We start from the raw sequence: 27977 nt of genomic DNA on the forward strand, positions 1-27977 counted from the left end.
ACAAGTGGTGAGTGCTCCCATACTGGAGGCATTCAAGAGAAAATTGGACAACTGTGTGTCAGATCTGCTTTGATTTGGATTACGTCATTGAGCAGGGGGTTGGACCCCATGGCTTTATACACTCCTTCCAACTCCTTTCTTTCTTAAGCTTGCTAATCTATAGCAGTGGGGCAACTGGCCGATCAATGGTCAAAAATATGAAGTTTTAAGGCAGATTTGCTCCAATTGCACCTACTGCGCATCTAGACAGCCAGTGCAGATAAGCTAGAAGACTGAAGTGAAAACTTCCTCCTATCACTCTGCTGAGTTCTTGCTCTTTTTTCCCCTTTGGTCAGCCACTTAGACTTGTACTAAGATAACAAGCCTTTAAATTAAATTAAATTAAATTAAATTAAATTAAAGAAAAGAAGTTGACTGGAACAGGTAGAGGGGATCAAGCAGACCCAGACACCAGGTGTAGAGAGGATTCAAATGATTGACAAGCTGCAAACAAATTTCTGTGTGGTTGGCAGAAGTGACTTAATCCAAGGAAACCCAGTTTTCCAGGTGCAACTTCACAGTGGATCCATTTGAATTTTTTTGTGTAGTTGCTGTAGATATCTTTCTGATAAAATTCTATGTTTGCAACACAGTACAGATACTTCATGGATTGCTGCCTTGTCGCGGCGAAGGGGCTTGAGCAACTCAGAGAAGCTAAGGGCTATGCCATGCAGGGCCACCCAAGATGGACAGGTCATAGTGGAGAGTTCCGACTAAACGCAATCCACCTGGAGTAGGAACCGGCAATTCCACTCCAGTATCTTTGCCAAGAATGCCCCATGATCAGAAACAAAAGGCTAAAAGATATGACGCTGGAAGATGGGCACCTCAGGTCGGAAGGCGTCCAACATACTACTGAGGAAGAGCAGAGGACAAGTACAAGTAACTCCAGAGCTAATGAAGTGGTTGGGCCAAAGCCGAAAGGACACTCAGCTGTGGACGTGCCTGGAAGTGAAAGGAAAGTCCGATGTTGCAAAGAAAAATATTGCATAGGAACCTGGAATGTAAGATCTATGAACCTTGGGAAGCTGGAGGTGGTCAAACAGAAGATGGCAAGAATAAACATTGACATCCTGGGCGTCAGTGAACTAAAATGGACAGGAATGGCTGAATTCAACTCAGATGATTATCATGTCTACTATTGTGGGCACGAATCCCATAGAAAGAATGGAGTAGCCCTCATAGTCAACAAAAGAGTGGGTAAAGCTGTAATGGGATACAATCTCAAAAATGATAGAATGATGTCAATACGAATCCAATGCAGACCTTTCAACATCACAATAATCCAAGTTTATGCACCAACCTCCATTGCTGAGGAGACTGAAATTGAACAATTTTTTGAAGATTTACAACACCTTCTAGAACTGACACCAAAGAAAGATGTTCTTCTCATTCTAGGGGACTGGAATGCCAAAGTAGGGAGTCAAGAGATAAAAGGAACAATAGTGAAGTTTGGCCTTGGAGTTCAAAATGAAGCAGGGCAAAGGCTAATAGAGTTTTGCCAAGAGAATAAGCTGGTCATCACAAACACTCTTTTCCAACAACACAAGAGGCGACTCTACACATGGAAATCACCAGATGGACAATATCGAAATCAGATTGATTATATTCTCTGCAGCCAAAGATGGAGAAGCGCTATACAGTCAGCAAAAACAAGACCTGGAGCTGATTGTGGCTCTGATCATCAGCTTCTCATAGCAAAATTCAAGCTTAAACTGAAGAGAGTAGGAAAAACCACTGGGCTACTCAGGTATAATCTAAATCAAATCCCTCATGAATACACAGTGGAAGTGAAGAACAGATTTAAGGAACTCGATTTGGTGGACAGAGTGCCTGAAGAACTTTGGATAGAGGCTCATAACATTGTACAGGAGGCAACAACAAAAACCATCCCAAAGAAAAGGAAATGCAAGAAAGCAAAGTGGCTGTCCAAGGAAGCCTTACAAATAGCAGAGAGGAGAAGGGAAACAAAATGCAGGGGAGATAGGGAAAGTTACAGAAAATTGAATGCAGACTTCCAAAGAATAGCAAGGAGAGACAAGAGAGCCTTCTTAAATGAACAATGCAAAGAAATAGAGGAAAATAACAGAAAAGGAAAAACCAGAGATCTGTTCAGGAAAATTGGAGATATCAGAGGAACCTTTGGTGCAAGAATGGACATGATAAAGGACAAAAATGGAAGGGACCTCACAGAAGCAGAAGACATCAAGAAGAGGTGGCAAGAATACACAGAGGAATTATATCAGAAAGATTTGGATATCCCGGACAACCCAGGCAATTTAGGTGTTGACCTAGAGCCAGACATCCTGGAGAGTGAAGTCAAGTGGGCCTTAGAAAGCCTGGCTAACAACAAGGCCAGTGGAGGTGATGGCATTCCAGCTGAACTATTTAAAATCTTAAAAGATGATGCTGTTAAGGTGCTACATTCAATATGCCAGCAAGTTTGGAAAACTCAACAGTGGCCAGAGGACTGGAAAAGATCAGTCTACATCCCAATACCAAAGAAGGGAAGTGCGAAAGAATGCACCAACTACCGCACAATTTCACTCATTTCACACGCTAGCAAGGTTATGCTCAAAATCCTCCAAGGTAGGCTTCAGCAGTATGTGGACCGAGAACTCCCAGATGTACAAGCGGGATTCTGAAGGGGCAGAGGAACTCAAGACCAAATTGCTAACATGCGCTGGATTATGGAGAAAGCCAGAGAGTTCCAGAAAAATATCTACTTCTGCTTCATTGATTATGCAAAAGCCTTTGACTGTGTGGGCCACAGCAAACTATGGCAAGTCCTTAAAGAAATGGGCGTGCCTGACCACCTTATCCATCTCCTGAGAAACCTATATGTGGGACAGGAAGCAACAGTTAGAACTGGATATGGAACAACTGATTGGTTCAAAATTGGGAAAGGAGTACGACAAGGCTGTATATTGTCTCCCTGCTCATTTAACTTATATGCAGAGTACATCATGCGGAAGGCTGGACTGGAGGAATCCCAAGCTGGAATTAAGATTGCCGGAAGAAATATCAACAACCTCCGATATGCAGATGATACCACTCTGATGGCAGAAAGCGAGGAGGAACTAAAGAACCTTGTAATGAGGGTGAAAGAGTGCAAAAAACGGTCTTAAACTCAACATCAAAAAAACTAAGATCATGGCCACTGGTCCCATCTCATCCTGGCAAATAGAAGGGGAAGATATGGAGGCAGTGACAGATTTTACTTTCTTGGGCTCCATAATCACTGCAGATGGAGACAGCAGCCACGAAATTAAAAGACGCCTGCTTCTTGGGAGGAAAGCGATGACAAACCTTGACAGCATCTTAAAAAGCAGAGATATCACCTTGCCAACAAAAGTCCGAATAGTCAAAGCTATGGTTTTTCCTGTAGTGATGTATGGAAGTGAGAGCTGGACCATAAAGAAAGCTGACCGCCGAAGAATTGATGCCTTTGAATTGTGGTGCTGGAGGAGACACTTGATAGTCCCCTGGACTGCAAGGAGAACAAACCTATCAATTCTAAAGAAAAATCAACCCTGAGTGCTCACTGGAAGGACAGATTCTGAAGCTGAGGCTCCAATACTTTGGCCATCTCATGAGAAGAGAGGACTCCCTGGAAAAGACCTTAATGTTGGGAAAGTGTGAATGCAAGAGGAGAAGGGGACGACAGAGGATGAGATGGTTGGACAGTGTCACCGAAGCAACCAACATGAATCTGACACAACTCCGGGAGGCAGTGGAAGATAGGAGGGCCTGGCTTGCTCTGGTCCATGGGGTCACGAAGAGTCGGACACGACTAAACCACTAAACGAACGAACAAACAAACAAACGAACAGATACAAAAACCCACAGAGGAGGATAGCTACAATGTTCTCTTAGAGTGCACTCCTTTCTCATGAACTGGCATTTACTTTCAATAATTCCTTCTGAGACATTTGTAGGAGAAAGTACTAAAAACTTTACTTAAATTTGCTTGAAATTACAGACCTGTGTAGGAGACTTTCTTACTAGCAGCCAACTGAACAGATCAAAAGCAGCAAAAACTGCCACCAACTGATGAAAGACAGAATACTCAGCAAAGAAGGTGGGGTTTTCTTTGAATTCAAAAGCTAGAACGATTGCTAGATAGGTAGACAATCACCCCAGCCCAGAAAAGTCCCTTCCAGTCACTCAAACTACAGATAGCATGCAAAGTTGTAAATAAAACTCAAAAAGTTGCATTCTGGAGAACCAGAAAACTGAGAACCTGAGAGATTTTCACATGCTTCCTGAGGTGATTCAAAGTCGCACTGAGATTTAAAATTAAATAAATTTATCCATTATTTTGTGGAAGTCGTTCATATTCAGCAGCCATTAAACAAGTACAGTGGTGCCTCGCAAGACGATTGCTTCGCATGACGACAAATTTGCTTTACGATGAGGCTTTCGGAGCGATCTTGCGCTTCGTTTAACGATGTTTCCTATGGGCGATTTTTGCTTTACGATGTTAGGGACCTTGCCTCGGAAGATGGTTAAATTTTAGGTCCTTGTTTTTCGCTTTACAATGTTTTTAACAGCTTGGTCTTGCTTCACTATACGAGTCTTTTAATAGTCTCTGTTTCGTTAGACGGCTGTCTTCGCTTGGAAACCGCATTTTGCTTAACGATGTTTCCTATGGCAATTTTCACTTTACGATGACAATCCGTTCCCATTGGAACGGATTATCAGGTTTTCAATGCATTTCAATGGGAAAACGTGTTTCGCAAGACGATGTTTTCGCTTAACAGCGATTTTTGTGGAACGAATTAACATCGTCTTGCAAGGCACCACTGTACTTGGTTCAAGTAAAAAAGGACAATTCAGGTCCTGTGTAGATGACTTTGCTTTCTCTGTGGAGTTCCATCACTTTCAAAGGACTGGTTTCTGCTAATCTCTAGTTTTGAGGATGGGAGCCTGGAGTTAAGGAACTCTGATCCCATGTCTTTGCCTCTGTAAATATGGTCTTGAAACAACCTTTTCCAGCAATCTACAGCTGAGCAAGAAAGAAATATGCATATATATCTGCATTCTTTCAGGAATAGCAATTTTAGATCTGATTCCTCAAGCTTCTCCCATGTAAAGAAGCTGGCAATTTTACAATTTTAGCTAACAAACACGATTTTGAAAGCTGCAAAAAAACGTGTGCTTGAAATTAGCCAAAAACGTATCGGCATGGCTGATCAGTAGAAATGCCGCTGCTCCGACATGCTACGAGCCCTAATGGATCGTTTTAAGAGCCTGGAAATGATTAGACCCCCGGGTGCTGCTGTACAAAATCTTTAACTGATTGATTTGAGTTTGTGGTCAGAAAATGATTGTCAACTACAGCTTATCTGTAATTATCAGTAATCAAAGCCAGACGTCTTTCTTCCTAATAGTGCAATGCTCTTTCAGTGTGCTTCACACATGTGTGAGTCAGTCCCTTGTTGCTGCCTAATTGAAGGTTAAAAGACCAATAAGGCATGAATCAGAATCAACTGTCCATCTTGTAACACCATGTTTGTTCCTTGTGAAGGAAAACAGCAGTTACATTGCCATGCACTCCTATGCATCTTTAATTGTGAGGATGATAATGATCCACCACAATGTCAATTCTGACTTATGCCCATCCTTGGCAGGGTTTTAGGTATAAAATACCTAGAAGTGGAGCTGGGCATGAACATATAATTAGTTCGGCTCAGTTTGTTTACTACTGCAACAGGTGTTCGGTAGCTCAGCATCACCACCCTGGTGTGTGTCCAATCAAAAGCGAGGACACTGCTTCCAAATTAGCACCTACCGGAGGGGCAGGGCACCAAATGACCGAGCACCAGTTGTGGTGGTAAACACACTGGGACAAACGACCAAACTGATGGTTCATGCCCATCTCTACCTAGAAATGATTTATCAGTCCCTTCTTCTGGTAGTGCTCTCAGACTGTGCAGCTTTAATCCAAGGCTACAGAAAGTGGCTTTTCTCTGAGGGGATGCAACTCCTGACCCCTGTACTCCAACTCACTGGGCTATCCACCTAGTTATATTTCTTAACTCAAAATATTTCCCACTTTGATTGTCGGTAACTAACTCTTGACTAACTCTCCATCCAATTACAGTGGTGCCTCGCTTAACGAGCGCACCGTATAACAATGAAATCGCATAGTGATCCATTTTTTTGGATCGCTAATGCGATCGCTCAACGTTTTTTTTAATGGGGAAAAATTCGCTTTGCGAAGACCGGTAAGCGTTTCGCTTACCGATCTTCGCAAAACGAACCCCGACGATCAGCTGTTTGGCGGCCAAAATGGCCGCCGGAAGCCGGGAAATGGCCCAAAATGGCCACGCGCAGCGTTTTCGCACCCTCGTTAAGCGAGGCGAGGGCGCGAAAATGGCTGCCGGCCATCCTGAAGCTTCGCTGAACGGTGAGTATTTGGCCTATTTGGAACGCATTAAACGATGTTTAATGCGTTCCAATGGAAATCCCTGCCCCATTCAGCGATGCTTCAGCATAGCGAAGGTTAATCCGGAACGGATTAACCTCGCTATGCGAGGCACCACTGTACTGTTGAGACTCTCATTTGGCCTTTTGCTAATTAGTAGTATTGTCCCCCCCCCCCTTTCATGGATTGCTGACTTGTCATGGCGAAGGGGCCTGAGTATTTCAGAGAAGCTATGGGCTATGCCGTGCAGGGCCACCCAAGACAGACAGGTCATAATGGAGAGTTCTGACTAAACGCGATCCACCTGGAGCAGGAACTGGCAAGCCACTCCAGTATCTTTGACAACAAAACTCCATGGACAGAAACAAAAGGCTAAAAGATATGGCGCTGGAAGATGAGCCCCTCAGGTTGGAAGGCATCCAATATGCTACTGGGGAAGAGCAGAGGACAAGTAGCTCCAGAGCTAATGAAGTGGCTGGGCCAAAGACGAAAGGATGCTCAGCTGCGGACACGCCTGGAAGTGAAAGGAGCTTCTCCCCTTCAAATGTATTTGTGTTTGCAGCCTTGCTTTCTGGATATTGTCAATACTGGTCACAATCTTGCAGGGATTGTGCTATATAACTGAGCAGTTGTGCAGGTGACCCTCCTTTCTGAATGCTCCCTCACATCTTCCAGTCTTGAAGCCAGGTACCTAGCTGTGCAACAAATAGTAAGACAGAAGAATATGCTGTTATGCCAGACCCACGTTATTTAGAGCTTTATAGCAGGCTTGTCCAACCTGTGGCCCGAGGGCCGCATGCGGCCCAGGTCAGCTCGTAATGCGGCCCAGTGCAATTTTTTATTTTTAAAGAAATTTGAAAGTTTCAAGTTACACTGCCGGCACTTGCGGCCGAAATGTGGCCGGGGCATGTCACAACAGTAGAGAGGGGGAGAGGGAAGGAAGGAAGGAGTGGGAGGGGACAGGGGGCTGCGTGACTGCATTGTGCTGTCCTTGTCAATAGGTGGACCCCCTCCTGGCCCCATAAAGCCGCCGGAGTCAAAGCTGGCAGCCTCTGCTGTCTGAGATCGCAGCTGCCAGTAAGCGCATTTGGAGTGGGGCTGCGGAGGACGGCTAGGGCTGCCCCCCCATGCGGCCCAAACCAAATGTATGTGCGGCCCAAACCAAATTTTCATCTTCTAATGTGGCCCAGGGAAGGTGAAAGGTTGGACACCCCTGCTTTATAGGTTAAAACTATCACTTTGCATTGGGCCCGGAAACAAACTAGCAGCCAATGGAGCTGCTGTAACAGATGGATCATGTATCCATACCACACTGGATCCTTTCCCCACCTCCATGAACAAAAAAAAAGCAATTTAGCATGTGGCTGTTATATTAATAAACCTTCTGAAGCTGAAATAATGGAAACTAAGGCCAGGATTCATTCTCTACAACCCAGGTCATGATTTGCTAGACTATTTATAGAGCAGATCTTTGAAGCAGCTCTAACACGATCCATTTCTGAATTAATGAAAAGCTGACCAAAGTTAGTGCTTTCCTCCAGGGCAGCAGTTGTCAATGTTTCTCGTAACTGACTTGGTAGCAATTTTTAATCATTATTAATATTCCCAGGAAAGAAAAAGTCATCACAATTTCCTATGACATTTAGGGTTTGGGTTTGTTTTGTGTGTGTGTGTTTTTTTATGCCCACCACATACATTATTCCAAAGGTTGAATTTTTGGCTACTACAAGTTTCCAAAATATTCATTTCTACTGTAACCTAAAGAATTCCTGGCTAGAGGGCCAGAAAGTTAACTTGAAGCATGGGGATGTAATAGATGAGAAGATTTAGTGTAAATTCTGGTTTCTCCCTTTCAAAAAAAGAAACATTACTGCGAATCTAAGAAAAGCAGTACGATTAATTTCTTAAGTGCAAACAGTGCTTTTTCTCTCTCTTAAAAGAATCTTTCTAGGCATATTGTGTTTTGCTGTTGCTGGTCTTACCATGGCATGAGATTATTTATGAATGACAATTAAAATAATAATTTGTGCTGTTCAGTAGGAGCAGTTAATAGTGTGATCTTCTGCATATTGGCTCAGAAATAACTGGGTTGCCTCCAGGATTTGCTTCTTCAGGGTGAAAGAGCTCCGAAAAGAATTTGCTCCCTCTTCCCCAAAAAAGGGATCTCAGAAGAAGAGGGAAGAGAATATTGTTGTTGTTTTTATCACTTCCTCTTCGCAATCCCCAACTGTGAAGAAAGTAATGTTAACGGCTGGAAAGGTAGGAGAAAATCAATCAAAATGGACTCCTCTCTCTTTTCCATCACACAGAGCATTATGAGTGGAATTCTACTCAATGGATGCTGCTTCAAGCAAAAGGAAATGTTGGCTGCAGCTAGAGATGGGCATGAACCTGAAAAATAGTGGTTCGTGACAGTTTGTGATTTTCAATTCATGTGCAATGGGGGACAGGGCTCCCTGCTCCTGTTGTGCTGCTGCTATCATCACACTACCTTGCCAATACCACCATTGTTGCACTACTGCTGTCATCCTCACGCTGCTGCTCCCACCGCCTCACCACCGGAACCCAACACCCAGATTTGCCTTCTCTTAAAGAAGACTGATTCATTAGTTAAAATCACACCATGATTTATGAGACCAGCTTGCCCTGGGAGAGCAAAAACAGACTGCTTGGACTACTACAGCATTAGTTGAATGAGGCAAAAGTTATCATAGTAAACACAGGCTAGCAAAAGGGCAAGTTCAATATCTGTGAAAGTGAATGTTGAAAAAACTGAGCCATTCTTTTGGATTCACTGATGGTTCTACTCCTTGGAGTAGGGAAGCTGATCCTTTCTACACTGTTCCAATACAGAGTAAACTAGTAGGTAGCCAGAGTGGTGTGGTGATTAGTTTTGGACTGGGACTTGGGAGATGCAGGTTTAGGCCTCTACTGAGCCAGGAAATTCACTCGATTATTTTGGCCAGTCTTTCTCTTTCAGCCTGACCTACAGGGTTGTTGTGAAGTATGTGAAAAATAGGAAGCAGAGAAGGAAAATCATGTGCTATGTTGAATTATTGGATATAAATGTAACTAAGGTAATGTAACTAATGCAAAGATGAGGATACCCAGCGTGGTGTTGTGCAGTGGTTCTCAAATTTGGGTCTTCAGATGTTCTTGGACCGCAACTCCCAGAAATCCTGGGCAGCACAGCAAGTGGTCAATGCTTCTGGGAACTGCAGTCCAAGAATATCTGGGGACTCCAGTTTGAGAACTACTGGATAGGTGGATGCAGAAGGCCTAGCTTCAAATCCCCGCTCAGCCATGGAAACTCACTGAGGGTGTGGAACTGCTAAAGCCATCCTTAAATATCTCATTTACCTTAAAAGCCCTATTAGGGTCTCAAAAGTCAGTTCTGACTTGATAGCACATAAAACAAGGCTAAAATGAGATATAAATGTGACTAATCCTAAATTAATTTAACTTAATGAAGTCTTGAAATATTGCCTGTTAACACGGAATTACGGTCAGTCAACAAAGCTCTTGATTTTGGTGACCAAAAGTATTCTGGCCATAGAAGGTCTATACCTGACCAGGCTTTCATTGTGCTGGCGTCCCATCCGTGGTCTGGTTGTCGTGCACGCTTCTTTCTTTCAGATGCCAGGTTGTATTCTTCTTGTATACAAACAAACATATTGCGTGGGAAATTGACTTGTTACATTACGGAACTTAGCTGGTTAATTTGCTTCATTATTAACAGACTGGTTACAGTGTTGGCAGAACACTTCACTCTGTTCAATTCTGACTCCTCACACAAAGAGGACACTAACTGAACCATGATTGGGGGAAAAGGCAGGAAAAAGGACTCTGAGGTAGAGAGCAAAGGAACTGGCTGTTGCTGAGCTGACTGACAGCAACCCCAGTCCAGAAAGGTCCTTCCCAGCCAAAAACTCCTTAAAGACATCATATGAGAGTGCAATATATCTAACAGAAATAAATGAAAATAAAACCTGGTCCTTATCCCTAGTGGCTTCACTAAGGCATATGCCCTATTGTGGGTTCGACTACTTCATCAGTCTAGAATGTGACAATTTGGCATCTGAGAGAGAAAGAGAGAGGGAAGAATATGTGTTGTTGTCTACTTGTAAGTATAAAAATACAAGAGCATGAATCTGGATTTTCCCCAACCCTGCCTCTTTCCTCTTTACATATTTCCTCTGGTATATTACTTAAGGTAAAGGTAAAGGTTCCGCTTGACATTTAGTCCAGTCATGTCCGACTCTAGGGAGCAGTGCTCATCCCCGTTTCCAAGCTGTAGAGCCAGCATTTGTCTGAAGAGTTTCCGTGGTCACGTGGCCAGCACAACTAGAGACTGCACGCTGTTACCTTCCCACCATGGTGGTACCTATTTATCTACTCGCATTTGCATGCTTTCAAAATGCTAGGTTGGCAGGAGCTGGGACAAGTGACGGGAGCTCACTCTGCCACGTGGATTCGATCTTATGGCTGCTGGTCTTCTGACCTTGCAGCACAGAGGCTTTTGTGGTTTAACCTGCAGCACCACCACGTCCCTATATAACCACTGAATTCCACAGTCACTTGAAGAAAAATTCATCCAAAGTTGGAGTAAATGGGGCAGAACGGTTTCCCAAATGGACCCTAGAGAGTCACATGTAAGAAAAATGAAAGCTAAAAACATTACATGTTGTGAATGCTTGAAAGTGCATTTTATTTAAGACTTTTTCTCCCAGACTGGTAATTTTATCCCCTGAGTGATGTTAAATGTGTCAGGCTGATTGCCCAAGATTGTACCACTAACGGTTCCAGATTCGAATGGGAAAGTGCCATTAAAACAGGCTTCATGCTATGATATGAAAAGTAATAGAGATCTCGAAGAAAGGGCTGGGGCAATCAAGTGCCTAAAGAAAAGCTAGGCATCATACTGGCTGCCTAATACTGAGTACAATACAGGGGACTATTGTGAATGTGAGTTCAATCTGCAAGGATAGAGAAATAGACACTTTTTCAGCAGAGCTCAAAAATAACATCTTGACTGAAATCCTGTTCTGCAATTTACATCACATAAGATTGATGATCTCTAGCTACAGTACTTTTTTTCAGAAATAAAAAATTCCAGTCCCCCATCCTCACCCCTTGTCTTGGGATCTCTTTTGTCGTTGAGGGTGGCAGGATGGGAAGACAATTTTTGTAATTTCTGAAATTTGTCACGGGCCAGATGATTTTACCACCAGCAGCAATTTTTGGAAATTAAAGACTTCCCCCAAACCCTCTCCCCCATGATTGCAGCACAATGAAAGGAATTCCACAGGAGCCTCATGACCTTTTGGGGAAATCAGAAAATTTTATTTCTAAAAAAATTGCTGGTACCACAGCTGATCATAGAATTATAGACTCGTGAAGTTGGAAGGGGTCTATAAGGCCATCAAGTCCAGCCCCCTGCTCTATGCAGGAATACAAATGAAAAGGTATCTGTCAGGTGGTTGTCTAAGTTTCTCTTGAATATGTCCAATGTTGGAGCACTCACCACCTCTCGAGGTACTGTAATTGGTTGATGATGATATCGCTAGCCTTATGCAGCACAACGTCTGGTAGAAGGGACGTTTTCCCAGCTGTGAACTGCTGCCAAGGTCTGTGCCCCATGGGCTCCCTGATCCCATGGGGAGCTTTCCTCCCCCAGAACCTGTGCTGCTAGGGCTTCTGGAAGGCTCACTTATTGTGATGTTGTAGCGTCACTCGCCACCTTGGTCCAGACAGTATAATGAGCCCAAGCACCGGCACCCCTTAATTGTCTCTCCCATTTCTTCCTCTTCCTCTTAATTTTTTGCATGGTTGCCTTGTGTAAGTGTAGCACATACACTTACACAAGGTTTTCTGAAAGTAAGAGCTTGGGACAAAATAAGTATATTCTCTTGGTGTATCACGCACCCCGTAGCAGAACAACCTCTCTTCCAGAGATCACTGAGCTGGTTTTAGGGGTGGTGTTGGAGTCCCCTCGGTTTGGCAGGCTGGAGGACTTCAACATTCACACTGAGTCAACTCTGTCAGGGGTGTCTCAAGACTTCATGACCTCCCTGGTGACCATGGGTCCATCCCAAATGGTACCAGCCCCCACCCATACCGCAGGCCACACTTTTGACCTGATCTTCGATACTGGCGTACATGTCGGTGACCTGAGTGTAGACGAAATTTCTGTAGTTTCATTGTCATGGACAGACCATTTTCTGGTGTGATCTGAACTCACTGGAACTCATAGCCTTTGAAGGGGTGGGGTTCAGGCTAAGGCAATTTACCCTTGGGGAGTTTCCTGTCACTTTGACAGATGATTCTGTTGAATCCATGGCTGATCCCTGGAATGGGGAAATGGCAAAATCCATTGACCTGGTTGCTTCTAAATTTCTCCTCCCTCAAAGTAGAGCCAGACGGGCCACCTGGTTTACTGGGAAGCTGGTGGAGATGAAACAAGTGGACCATAGATTTGAGTGACGATGGTGGAAAACCTGGAGTGAATCTCATTAAAAAAAAGAGCTAGGGCTCATTGGAAGGCCTATTTAATGGCAGTGGCAGCAGCAAAGAAGTCATTCTTCTCTCCCACCATGGCATCTACACAACATTGCCCACCAGAACTTTTTCAAGGGCCCAGGAAGATAAGCCACACTGTAGCTCGTGGTGAAGAATTTGCACAACACTTTGCAGGCAAATTTGCTCATATCTGCTGGTTTTAACCTTTAAAGGTTAGCCTGAGTCCAAGTTATCTCAAAGACCGTATCTCCAATTCTAAGCCAGTTTAGGTGTTATGATAATCAGGAGAGGCCTTTCTCTCAGTCCTGCCACCTTCACAGGTGCGTCTGATGGGGACACAGGAGAGAGCCTTCTCTGTGGCTGCTCCTAGACTTTGGAACTCCCTCCCATAGAGGGCCAGGCTGGCCCCATCTTTGCTGTCCTTCTGCATGCAGTCAAAGACTTTTCTCTTCAGGCCAGCCTCTCCTCAGCAACTAGCTACCTCTCTTCAATTTTTAGAGGGATTGTTATTGTGTTTTCCATTTTGGAGTTTTCCATTTCTCAGAGTGACATTTTTTTTCTTTTTAATCTTTGTATACATATTATGCTTAGCTTTAATATTGCCTTTTAATGATGCAAGATACCTCTTTCTATTCATTGTTCTCAGTTTTAAATTTTGCCTTTTAATGGCATTAACCATCATTGTCTACTCATTGTTTTAAACTTTAAATATTGTCTTTCAATGTTATAAGCCAACTTGTGTCCTTTTGGGGAGAAAAGTGGGGTTATTTTTTAAAAAAAAATAAATAGAGAGAGAATTTCACACTGAGCCAGCAAGCCTTGGCATCAGCTAGAAATGAGTGGAGAGGGGTGCATAGGATTTAAAAACATCTTAAATTTTCTCTGTCTCCAGTGCATCATTCATTACCAACATGTAATGCAAACACTAGTCATACCTCTATGGATATAACTTAGCTGGATGACATAGTTAATTAGCATTATGTTATACAGTTATATCAGGTAATTGTAACACTAATGTATTAGCTATCACTAGCAATATTTCCAAACTCAGCTCTTTAGAACACACAATGCTTACAATAAATTCACATTGATAATGAGGTTCTATTAGGTATCCATACTTTAGGAATACATATGTGAGATCAAAGAAGAATACTATTCACTTTTTTAATTTTCAAAACAATTTTTAATTTTTTTATTATTTCAGAAATATTTCTACACCTAATGTGGTCTTTTAGGGGGAAAACTCTCACATGTCAGCTTAGTAACAATAACTGTGTACTGTAAAGTCAGTTCTGAGCTATGGTAATCTTTTTCAAGGTTCCCACATCAAAGAAAAACAAAACTAGAGAAATCAGACCCTAATATAAATAAGGCCAGTCATTTAAAACTGAGTTAAAAACAAATATCACAGGCTAGTGGTATACAGCTATAAAATTTATTCTGAAAATTAGAATAAAGGCAGCCATACTATATGTAATTAAATATTACAGAAAGACATCCTGTTATCTCAACTAGAAGCAATCAGAAAGATATTTAGTACTCAGTGAGGATGATACGTAGAGCCATTTCCCCCTTTGAAGAGAGTTCTAGAAATACATCGGTGCCTCACAAGATGAAAATAATTCATTCTGCGAGAATCGCTGTCTTGCGAAATTTTCGTCTTGCGAAAAGCAGTTTCCCATAGGAATGAATTGCAATGCATTCCTACGGGAACCTTGCAAGCCAAATGAATTATTTTCGTCTTGTGAGGCATTGGTCTTGGGGGGAAAATCATCTTATGAAGCACGGCCATAGAAGAAGCCGTCTTGCAAGGCACCACAACGATCGCAAAAACCATTCGTCTTGCGGGTTTTTCATCCCGCGAGGCGTTCGTCTTGCGAGGCACCACTGTACAGGACCACCACCAATAAGGCCCCATCTCTAGCGTCTGCTGATACTAACAAAGATGGCCAATTAAGTACAAAAGAGTGGGTCATGAGAGCTAATATAAATCAGGGTTCAGTCTGAAGTACATTTCAAAGATATCTCTCCTAGGCACCATTAATTCATTCTGGATGTTGTTGGTTTCACAACTGCGTGACTTGGCTTTCATTGACATGAGCATATAAGCCATTCCTTCACACATATGTACTTCCCATCCATCATAATGACAGAGATTTTGGTAGTAAATAATTAAATGATCTGTTTGTTCATGATTTTGGAACAGGAAGACTGGGACTTTCAAAAAAAAAGGAACTTGGCAACTATTTCATGTAGAACATGAGCCGGGGTGGCCAGTTTTTGGCAGCAGTGAGCATACACTCCAAACCACACATACTTGGAAGTAAGCCTTGTTGAACTCAATGGGGTAACTTTTGAAAATATAGACATAGCTACAGTTTCACTATAAAGTACATCCTTTTCCGCCATGAAACAGAAGCAGAAAACAAACAACAAATCAGTGTACAGAAGAAAGAACACTTTTGCACACGGCCTAAAAACTTGCACCTGTGTAAAAATATGTCTCACTCTGGAGAACTTTCTGATAGGCACTAAAATATTTCAAATTAATTTTTACTTTTTCTTGGCTTCAGAAAAGTAAAAGTTATCCAGTCACTGTAAGCCTTATATTCCTGGAAGTGTTAAAAAAGCATTTTATTTTAAGCAGTACCTGAATGGTAATATGAAGAAAGAAAGAAAGAAAGAAAGAAAGAAAGAAAGAAAGAAAGAAAGAAAGAAAGAAAGAAAGAAAGAAAGAAAATGAACGAGTGAATTAACGAACAAATAAACAGACAAACAGACAAATAAAGATTTTTGGAATCTTTTTTAAAAGTACTGTACCTTTTTGTACACACTTGGATTGAATGGCTAAACTAAATTTCTATGTAGCCACTAACCAAAATGATACCTTCTAGGAATGGGGATCTGTGTTATGGGACTTGCTGTCAAGTCAGACTTAAGTTGCAACAGTGACACAACTGGATTTGTTTGTTTGTTCCAATGGCTCGGACTCAACTCGCAACTCAGAACCCACCCACCTCTCCCTTTTTTTCCTGGGGGGAGGGAGCTTGTTTTTAAATAGGGACTCAGACTTGGGGCTTGGGACTTGAGTCTTGGTACCAAAGACTCAAGACTCAGATTTGGGACTCAGACCGAAAGACTTGCCAACATCCCTGCTGAGCTAAAGCCCTTTTTATTCAGGTGTTGTGTAATATCATGTTTGTTTTGTTACTGTTGCTTCATTTCATTTTTTAGTGTTTTGGTGTTTTTTGGGGGGGGGTTCTTTCTTTTATGAATGGGGACCAACCATTCTCATTTGATACTAAAGCAGCTTTTAACTGGATATGTGTTGTGTGTGTTTTTCTGATAGCAGTAATGTTTTTTAATTAAATGGTGCTTTCATGTTTCAACTGAATATTTTTTAAAAATATATTTTTTGAAAGTTGCCTTAAGTACTATTTTGGGAGGCAGGAGACAGGATATAAGAACTCCAGTAAGTAAGTAAGTAAATTAATCAATCAATCAATCGATTAATCAATCAATAAACAAATGAGAAGACTGACAGGGATTAGAAGAATCCACAAACATAACTAGTTAGTTGCCAGGGAACAAGTCAAAATTGGGAGAGAAACGGTTAGCTTAAGGAAACAAAGTTGTTTTTCCCTTAGGATTTGGGATCACTGAATAATGGTTTTCTTTAAACCTTGAATATCACTAATGAAAAAAGATAGAGATATGCAAAACATAGTTTAGGTTTATATTCTGTAACCTCAGAAGTAAACCAACAAAGTTTCCTGAGTTTAGCCAGCATATATTTGTTACGCCCTGCATTTAAAATCTTTGTCCCTCATGAACATGGAATATATTTTCCATATGTCCATGTGTTAGGAGTTTTATAAAAATGCTGAGCACATTATTTTTCAAGATCATTCTGACAAACTAGAAAGTAAGCTTTAAAATATTATGACATGGCCAATTTCCATGGCATTTAAAATCACTGATATGACACAATATATTTTATATGTGTGGAAATATACTTCATAAATATTGGGTACTGTCAGAGTATTCTCTGTTTTATATGGTCCCAAATCCGCGTTTAAACATAGTATGTGTGGTGAATATTTCCTGATATGCAACTCAGAGTTGCCGGAAATGAAAGAATTGTCACAGGCGGAGCTTCCATGTAGCTATTACTACTGAAAATTATGGCTTTCTGTTCCAGAAACCTATTCCATGACTGCATCTAGAATACAACATGGGCTAGCCCTAGGTTTGTCTAATTCATATATTACAATTGTTCCATGCTGTCAAGTCGATTCTGACCTATCGCTACCCTTTCCTGGGTTCCCTAGGTACAGAGTACTCAGAAGTGGTTTATTGTTCCCTTCTTCTGGGGGTATTCTGAGACTGTGTAGCTTGCCCAAAGCCATACATGTTGGCGCTTTTCCTACAAGGCCCAGTGGTAAATGAAACCCCCAACCCCTGACATCACAAGCATGTGCTCCAACTCACTGATCTATCCAGACTGCTCATACTTATATGTCAACAAGTTGATCCTGACTTTTGGTAATCCTTACCAGAGTTTCCAAGATCTAAAGTACCTAGTTTCCAGGATTCCCTAGGTCTAAAGTACCCAGTTCCTAGATATAAAGTCTTCTCCTTTTTTGACCAAATTATTTTATTTTATTGGACTCCAGCTCCAGAATTCTCCAAGAATTCATCAGGCAGAATTCTGGGAGCTTCAACCCACAGACACTCATCAAAAGACATCTACATTTCACGGACCTAGAATAGGACCTATCTTCCAGATTTTCTCACCTCTGCTTGCTGTAGGAAAGGAAATTGCCCCACTCTTTGGAAGGCCTGGGCATTTATGGGAGGTATAGCTCTTTGCAATTCCTTGTATAGAACCTAATGGGCAGCAAGCCTGCATCTCTGACAAAGAACAGCTTCCTTTTTGGACAGGAAGTAGATGTTCCGAAAGAGTGACATGTAGGCGTCTGTAGGTGTGTGTCTGTGGAGTTAACTCTGCTAATTCTGCCTGCGGATTTCTTGAAGAATTCTGAAATTTGAAGACTGAAAAGGAAAGAAAAAACAAATATCACATTCCTAGTCTAAAGTATTGATAAAGAATACACTTCTTCCAAATGATTACTTTGTTTTTAGCTATATTGATGGAAGTCCTATTGTTTGCTTATTAATTATTTTTTATTAACACTGACAGATGTGTAAGCACAATCACAATTGCAACTCATAGCTTGTATTCATCATCATCACACACAGAGAGAACAAGAACTACAATTGACAACTGGCAACTGGCAACTTGTTGACTAGTGACAATACACCCCTGCAGTTGCATTTATGCTGATGTAGCTCTGTGGTTTAGGTATGTGGCTGTGGAGCTCCTTAATTCATGTTGAACTAATATCTAAGTAACTTTAGGCATGACTAGATGCGGAGATTTGCAGAGATCCAGGTTGTATTTAAAAGGATCTTATCTTCAGTGTAGTCTAATGCTTGAGTGATCCTTCCATTCACACAGATGTTTCTTTTCCTGTGAAAAGGATCCAGACAGCACTTCAGATCACTCCAATTTCTTCCTCTTTCGATTATTGTCATCCCCTCCTCTAACCCTTTCCCTGCCTTTTGTCACAACTGTTATTCCACAGGCTGCTGTGACTTTCCTTTTTGTTTGTTTGTTTAATTTAGTGGCATAGCGCTACAGCAATACATTAACCTAGCGTTGGATACTGTCTTATATCGAACATAGTGCTGTGTCACTCAGGAGAATATTTCAAAAAATTGTGCGAGGAGCAAAATAGAATAGGTTTCTCTGCTGACATTTCTACTGTCACTGCCCACTGCCTACATTACAGGGTTGTCACTGAAGAGAATGCCATCCACAACTCTATTTGGGATTAAACTAAGTAACCACACAGACTGAAAAACAGAATAATCAGGAGTGCTCCCAATTGCACCAAATAAACTGCAACCCTAGTGTTGTGCCGGAAAGGAGAGAAATAGTTAGCAAAAGAGTGAGGATGGATTGGTCTTACTTACTTACATCTAGTCACTGGAAAATAAGAAAAATGAAACCACACCAAAATCAAAGGAAATAGTGAGCTGTTGATTGCCCCCTTTGTGTGAAAGAGGGGGAAAAGAGTCCACTATCCCATCAAGCAGCTGAACCTTTTTAGCATCAGGCAGCCTGTAGAGAATAAAAGTAAGCATCCCAGCTGGAATTCTCCTTCTTTTATGAATGACATCTCTATTGAACCACAATCTTGATACATAGTCTCTACGGTACTCTCATTTTTCAGCTCAGACCCGTCCTACAGCCACAGGAATTCCCAGTGATACTCATACCAGGCAAAACGAATTCATGTCTCTTTAAATACAGCAGTTAAAGCCAGAGAATGTTAATGAGTCTTGAGCACCCATGTTCCCTCGGGCTGCGCTATGCGGCACACTTAGAGGCCGTGGCACAAGTGAACAAGACCAAGTAAAGCAAGCAAAGTATAATTCGGAAAACATGTTTCACAGCAGTATGTTAAAAGCAGGACAAACGCATCTCCAGAGTGGCGAAGTAGTTTGATATGAAAAATGTTGCAACTGCATTGGCGCAGATAGCATAAAGTACACGCCAGCTCTTGACTGCTGTGTAAATTAAAACCATTTCCCCTCAAGAATGGGGGAGGAAATTCTGGACACAAAAGCCTGGGAATTCAGTAGGTGGGCGCTGGTCACATTTCACAGAGTAGTAGGCCAAAGGAAAAATGGTTCCTGCCTGGAAAAGTAATAAATGCAGAGAACGAGCACCCCTGTGTTTTCCAGCTGAGGGATACTTACTTTGTTCTTAGTCTCCTTTAAACTAATTTTTTTTTTAAAAAAAGCCAAATCTTCAGCCAGTTCCAGTCAGTGGAATTGGAACTGATAAATTATCTTTAGGCAGACATGGTTTGTGGACAGATCCAGCCTCTCATTTCTCAGTCGAACAAGCTACAATGCTATTCTTAAATCCCTTCTATTTATATAGTGTGCCTTTTATTATTATTCTAGTAATACTCAAAAGATTTACTGACTGAGACTGTGATCTTGCTGGCAGTTTTACATTCAGTAGGCTCCTTTCATGGGAGGGGGTTTCCCCCTACCCCCCCCCTTCTAAAACATTCACAGTGTAGTCCTGGAACTTTTTATTTGCCTTAAAAGTCAGTGCTTGGAAACCATACTTTTTTTGGACTATGACTCCCAGTCGCCATGCTGGCTAGTGGTCTCTGGGAGTTGTGGTGCAAAAGAAAAGAGAAAAGAAAAAACAGTAATTATGGCAGGTTCTGTCTGAAAATAAAATGTCTGAGGTTCACCAGACACTTCTTGGATCTGAATCACGTCTTCTGACAGCCTCAAAGGATATAGAGTACAGATGCCAAATTTCTGTATCTACTATATTTTCCATGCATTTGTCTGGGAGCAGGAACAAGCTACCTTTTCACACACCTGTTAAAAAACTTGCCACCTCTCCATATAGTAAAGACTTCCACATCCCCTCAGATATTATGTGATCATGAAGAAGAAAGGGTCACAGGTAGAAGAAATGTATCTGATCCTGAAAGATCAATTCCTTTAAGTGACAGGTTGAAAATGGATGAATACGCAGGTGGTTGAAAGTAAAATGATGAGTTTCACCCTTATTACATGTTTCTCAGGTCACTGCCACAACCAGACAGCAGTGCTGGGAGATCAGGACCCCCAAGTCCTTGAGCTGGCTCTTTTTGATCCCTGTTTAAACAAGTGGAAGTGAAGAGAAGACTTGCCAATGCCTTCTCCATTCCTATAAATCTGGGAAGAGAACCTCTGGCCTTAATCTGGATGGTGAGAACTCTGTCCCCTGAGTGAAGAAAAGGAAAGGAAAAAGGCACAAACGAAAAGACTGTCTCCTGTACACAAGCCACATCGACATACATGTCTATGGGTGCTATTGAGGAAAAAGGTGGGGTAAAATACGTTAAATAAATAAATAGACAGACATTTGCACCCAAAAAAAAGCACTAAGAGGAAGGGGGAAGCAGTTCAGGAAATAAAAAAAAATTGAAAAAGAGAGGAAGTCGTGAGGGGAGAAGTGTTTGAGGAAGGACAAAGCAAAACCTGTAGGGAAAAAAAGTTTGAAAAAGAAGCAGCTTGAAAAAATTAAAAGAAAGGGGGGGGGAGAGAACCTTGAGAAAGTATTTGGCAACTCCAGTAATCATTTGTGAAGCAGAGAGAGATGATGGAGAGGACAATAGCTCAAACTGGAGGAGGAGGGAGACAGTGGGGGGGGAGGGGAGGGGAGGGGAGGGGGAGTCAGCAACTAGACTAGAGAGAAGGAGATAGATAGAGGAAACTAGACCTGACTGGTTTTGATCAGCCTTAGCTGTGGACTTTGGCCTTTAGCCCCTACTGCTGGCACAGGGCCCCAAATAATAAAGTGCAAAAAAGCAAATACCAGCCAAGTGAAGAAGGGTGTGGTCCTAACTAGGCCATGGACCAGCTGAGTGGACACTAGACCAGCTAAGGTCTGTTGAATCCAAAACCCTCCCAGCCTAGGGACACTGGAAATTCCCAGAAATCTGAATATTATATTTTAACTGGAATTTGTTGAGTTACTCATTACATCTCAGCAACGATGTTGCAATTACTGCTATCATTGGTCTGATTGCACAAGAAACGTCCTGTGTTACTAATGCATTGTGTTGTGTTGACCATAACCAAAGAGTCACTAAAATACGTACAGGGAGATCTTCTCTAAGTTCTTTCTAATGGCCAATTCTGATACTGCACCTCAGAATACTGTATTTATAAAAATTAAAAAGACTATTAACCTGCCCCTTCGGATTGATAAGAAAATGGCACCTGAAAAAAAAATTCTGTGAAGTGCCTCTAATGACATTTCGGCGCCAGGTCAAAACCTTCCTTTTCCAGAAGGCTTTTGAAATAACATCAACTGTGGGTCCTGATGGCAATTTTTAGATTGTATTTTAATTGTGTTTTAATCGTTTTATCTTTTATTCTATTTTAATTGCTTTTTAATTGTGAGCCGCCCAGAGACCTTTGGGTAGAGTGGGCGGCATATAAGCTAAATAAATAAATAAATAAATAAATAAATAAATAAATAAATAAATAAATAAATAAATAAATAAATAAATAAATAAATAAATATGCCATGAATTGCCCTTCAAAACTAACAGGCACTGTGATGCCTAAGTGTAAAAGTAATTTAATTAACAGTTGCAAAGCTCATTTCTCAAAATTGACTAATAATAAATAACTATGATAGTTCTAACTATCTAGTTACTCCCAGGCTCTGGAAATTACTTTGCATTTCCCTTGTCTTGGGCTAATTTTATGCAGGCATATTGGTTGTATCATTTTGCTGAAGGGGGTTTGGACTGGCTTTAACTCAGTTCTTCTCTCGCCCTGTCCCTTCTCCACTCCTTCTTGGGCTCTTGTGCTAATGGATCTTAATTCTAATTTATGGCAAACCTTTCAAGGGTTTTCTAGGTATTTCATAACTAGTTTATCATTCTCTTCTCCTAGGGATGCTCTAGGGCTGTGTAGCTTGTCCAAGTTTACACAGGCTGGCTTTTTCCCTAGGAGATACAGAGGAGGACCAAACTTCCAACCTGTGGCTTCACAGCTAGATAATACCTAAGCAGGATGACTACATGGTTAAATACCATAGGATTTGCTCCACTCATAAAAATGGATATTTTTTTTAGCTATCTGCATGACTTATAAGGCTGATTCAGCCTATTTCCTGCCAAACCAGTTTTTTCTCTCTGCCTCTAAAGGGCTACAACTTTTTCACAATGGGAGGATTCAATCAGGTTTTTTCCCCTTGCAGAAGTTGTAAGAATGGGGATGGGGAAGTTGGTAGTTCCAGCATTCACTTCTCTCCACAAAGCCTCTACGCCCCAAGCCACTTTTTAAAGAACAGCTTCCCACCAAGGGCGAGATCTGCAGGAGGGGGTGAACGTGCAAAAGCAAAGCACCATGGCAAAGGTTTGCTGTGAAACTGCTTTCCTCATTTAAAGCTTCAAAAAACTGTTCTATAGTAAAATAACATGGAAAAGATACTACTTACTCTCAGGATACAGAACATCAAAAGTTTGAACAGAATTTTTTGCAAATTACATCATGATTCACAACTCAGAATTATTCCATTCAGGATCATCTCCTTTCCACAACGCATCAGTTTCTACCTTCCCTTACTTTCAAGTAACACATGCAGGAATTACTTTTCTCTGGTGACATAAACTAGTTTAAACTACCTTCAAACTATATGTCACCAGAGAGCAGCCCTCTCCTCCTCTACTTCAGTGGTTCTTAACCTTTTTGAAAGAAACGCCCCCTTGAGCCATTGAGGAAGTTATCATCGCCCCCCTCTTATTTCTTATTATATCTTTTTTATTTATTTATTTATTTATTTATTTATTTATTTATTTATTTATTTATTTATTTATTTAAGACACTTAAATCCAATGACCCCTGAAAACAAAATTCAATTCCAAGAAAATGAAATGCCCCCAAAAAGTAACATTTAATGATTTAGTTGCAAGCGAATTTTAAGACTCAAAAAGAAATATAAAAAGGGCATAAAATGCAGGAACTGCATTTCAAGACAAAAACTCTGAAACTAAATTAAGATAGGAGGAAAATATATATTCATGCACATTGTAAAAAGGCCGCAGCCCATCTTCACAGGTTTGGCTTGCTCCAGCGCCCCCTACCGCCCCCCTTCTGCTCCAGCGCCCCCACGCCGCCCCTTTTCGTTCTACCGCCCCCCTGAAAAATGAAATCGCCCCCTGGGGGGCATTATCGCCCAGGTTAAGAACCACTGCTCTACAGGACTAGCTTGTATGGCAGCTGGACAGTGGGAGCAGTGGCTAGGGAGTGTGTTGGTGGCAGCAGCAGTGGTGGTGGTGGGGATCTTCATAGCCATCAAAGATGCCTCTGCCATTAACTGCTGGTGGTGCTGCTAGCACACTCCCCATCCTTTACAGGTCAGTGGATTGTTGTTCGAGCAAAACTAAATGCCCATTAAGCCATGCATTGAAGCCATAATATGATATGATTTCAGCGTTTCATGATTAATCATGTAGATGTCTTGAATTCAGAGATAAGGTTAATGACAGAAAGGTAAGGTTGCTGTTGTATGTGGTCAAATGAACTGCAAACAGCCCAAATGTCCATAAACAAAGAAAGCTTTTCAACGAACATTTGTTGAGTGAAAAATTGCATGACTTTAGACTTTTGTGGGAAGACGTTGTGAATCATTTCTGAATTTCTTGGAAACGTCTTCATCACTCAAAATAACTCACTCAGCCATTTGGGCAGTTGCCAAACTCTTGAAGAATGCAGCCATACAGTACACACAACTGGGGCCATTTCATTGGAGGCAGAACATGGTTGCTACCTATCTGGTTCACTAAATGGAAAACTGAAAGTTTCCTATCAGAAGTATGATGAATGGCTAGTAATGAAAATATGAACCAGGGGATCTGTAATATTTTCATAACCACCTAGTAGCTTCTGGAATACTTCTGAAGGCATATCATACAAAAAGCACTAACAATTCACTCTCCCTCACCTTTACCCTATTCATGCGAACAGTCATTATTCTGCATGACTATGACAAATTGATTCTCACAAGCAGCACAGTCAAGAAAGTACTGGCTTTAAAATGCTATATACGATGTTTCAAATTTATTCTGGGTTTTGAACTCTGAAATTAATAGAAGTCTGGTTCCTTTTTCATACAATGGTCTTCATTTGGAATCTAGCTCATAAAATCCCATTCTATATTCTATATTCTATATCGCTAGATAGATAGATAGATAGAGAGAGAGAGAGAGAGAGAGAGAGAGAGAGAGAGAGAGGGACGGACGGACGGACGGACGGACGGACGGACGGACGGACGGACGGACAGACAGACAGACAGACAGACAGACAGACAGACAGACAGACAGATAGATAGATAGATAGATAGATAGATAGATAGATAGATAGATAGATAGATAGATAGATAGATAGATAGATAGATAGATAGATAGATAGATAGATAGATAGATAGATAGATTTGTAAAATATACTAAACTGGTGGAATATTTATTAGATTGTTAAAGCAGGTAACTTCTTACTAACTATAAAAGACTATTCTAATACGTAAAAACATTCCCAAAAGATTAAACAGACATTCCAATTTAAGGCAAAAAGTTATGGTTGAAGCTATATCTGAAAAAGCAAAGAAATATAGACCATAAATCAACCCTCTCCCTTCCACTCAAAGCATGAGTACACCAATGTATCCTTTTTGTACCTTAATTTCCACAACTATACACCATGAACAAATCTTGCTAACCATCTTCTCTAGCATGTCCCAAGTGATGTAGAACAGCTGAAGTAAAATCAAGATTTGATAGTGTGCAGGTCTACACACAGTAGATTTATAGCACAGTACTATCTATAGTTACATAATCTTTTACTAGCTCCATCCAAATAATAAGTATTTGAAGGAAAGAGGTCTCCTTATCCAGTGGGTTTAGTCTGAAGTAAGCCAAAAGATGTTTTATTTCTTTCTGTTTAGGGAATAAAAGTGTGAAGTTCACCTGATGCATTTACTTTGGGGTGAAAGTCAAAGCTCAAGAAGGCATACCTCTGAACATCTGAGGGGCAACTTGAATTCTGAACACATAGTAGCTTACATAAAAATAGGTAAACTATATTAGAAGCAGCTAGATTGGGAAGAATAAAAGAACAGCTGAGCTGGGGCAGACCAAAGGACTATCCAGTCCAATATTCCACTGTTCCTAGAACGTCGGATCCACCAGTGCTTGTCGCCAAGGAATTGGGGTTTGTCCATACCCTTCTGTACCTGACATTGGGTATAATTCCGTTCCCCTTAGGGCTTTGCCTTTCAGAGACTGCTCTCCCTATAGGTGATCACTTGACACCAGCTATGAAGGAGCATACAGTGGTGCCTCGCTTAACGATTGCCTCACTTAACGAGGAAATCGCTTGATGACTAGGTTTTTGCGATCACAAAAGCAATCGCAAAACGATGGTTTAAATGGGAAAATCCGCTTCACGATGATCAGTTCCCTGCCTCGGGAATTGATTTCCGCATTACGACGATCTAAAAACAGCTGATCGTTGGGTTTAAAAATGGTCACGGGGTGTACAAAATAGCTCTCCGCTGTGATTTAGGACGGATTCCTCCCTTTACAGGCAGCAAAAATGGCCGCCCCATGGAGGATCTTTGCTGGACGGTGAGTTTTCAGCCCATTGGAACACATTAAAAGGTTTTCAATGCATTTCAATGGGCTTTTTTATTTCGCTTAACGAGGATTTCGCTCTACAGCGATTTTGCTGGAACAGATTATCCTCGTTAAGCGAGGCACCACTGTATATGGAAGGATAAATATGTAGATGTATTTGAATTAGGAACATGGACACTAAGGAGTGGAAGAAGGAGGATAAGGTAGAGAAAGAGAGGAGGCAGTGCAAAAACCAGAGCACACCTGGGCCAATTGGTTGCCGGGAATTTTTGATTTCTGCAGGTATCATTGTGAAGGCACAACTTTGGTGTGCACTGTCTTTATTTCAGTATTTGGACCTGATATAAGTATTTGGACTTGATATACAGGGCCTACTTGGACTTCCCAGGTCATTCATGGCTGGCCTATGATTTCTGCATGAGAGTGTCAATACACGTGAACATGCATTGGGATGAACCTCACCTGAACCAAACCGTGACGCCTGCCCAGCCACTGCAGGGTGAGAGGTTCGACAGTGGCCACCTTATTAGGAAGACAGGGCAGGTTAACCGTTCCTGTGCCGAAGCTGGAGCAGAGCAGGTGGTTCAACCCTGCCTGCTCTGCTGGGACATCAATTCACTCATGCCGATACAGGCATGAGTGTGCCACCTGGGGTGGAGCCCACTCCAGTTTGAAATGTTTTTAAGGGAGATCACCAAGAGCAGTTGGCAAGGAACAAGGCAGTAACAGGAAGCCTGATGGAGTGGCTGGTGCAACAAAAGGGGCCCAGCCCTATTAAACTGGAGGTGCTTACAGTTTTGTTGGATAACTACCCTTTAAAGGAAGTGGCAGCATATTTACTTGATGGGTTTTTCTATCCCAGTTTTAGGGAGACACAAGGCAATGTTTGCCAAAAATTTGAAGTCTGTTCAAGGTATGGAGGAAATAGTTAGACGAAAAATTGAGAAGGAGGTCCAAGAGGGCAGAGTGTTAGGTCCATTCATTCAGCCACTGGACCCACATCTCCAGGTGTCTCCTTTGGGGATTGTATCTAAAAAGGCCCCAAGTGAATTCAGGCTCATGCATCACCTCTCTTGAAGCGGCTACCTGAAACCATTGGGATCGAACTTTGGTTATGAGAAGAAGCTTGACTGCTGTACTGCAGTTTAACTACTGCACCATGGGGCTCTTCTCAATACATGATACTAAATGCATTTGAGGAACAGGAAAAGTTGTAAATTTGCGGGGAGCCTTTCTAAGCAGAAGTATAATTTAGATATCCTGTAACACTACGCACTCAGTTTAATTCTCCTGAACCTTGAGACTGTATGGGTTAAACTGATACATTAATTTAAAAACCAAAATCTTGTTAAAATCAGGAATATTGTTCAACATAAATCATAGAACATTCCATCCCAAATATATTTTAAACACTATACAGGATGTATGTTTGTGGGTCAGTTTTCAAACACTGCCAAGATATATCCCCCGAGATGGTGAAAACACAGTACCAGAAACACTACACAGCTGTGTTTGTATTAACGGAAGCTAAGACATCCAAATTCAACTACAGCAAAATTTGGAGAGACAGGATGCAGCCAGCAGAGCTGGGATTCAGTCATTCCTAAAGTAGAACGCTGTCACCTGCAAAGCATTGTGTGTGACCCCTCCAAGCATAAATTGGAACTAATACGTTTGACATTTGCTTTACAAAAGTAGTT

Source organism: Pogona vitticeps, chromosome 1 (assembly GCF_051106095.1).
Source record: "Pogona vitticeps strain Pit_001003342236 chromosome 1, PviZW2.1, whole genome shotgun sequence".
Classification (NCBI taxonomy): Eukaryota; Metazoa; Chordata; class Lepidosauria; order Squamata; family Agamidae; genus Pogona; species Pogona vitticeps.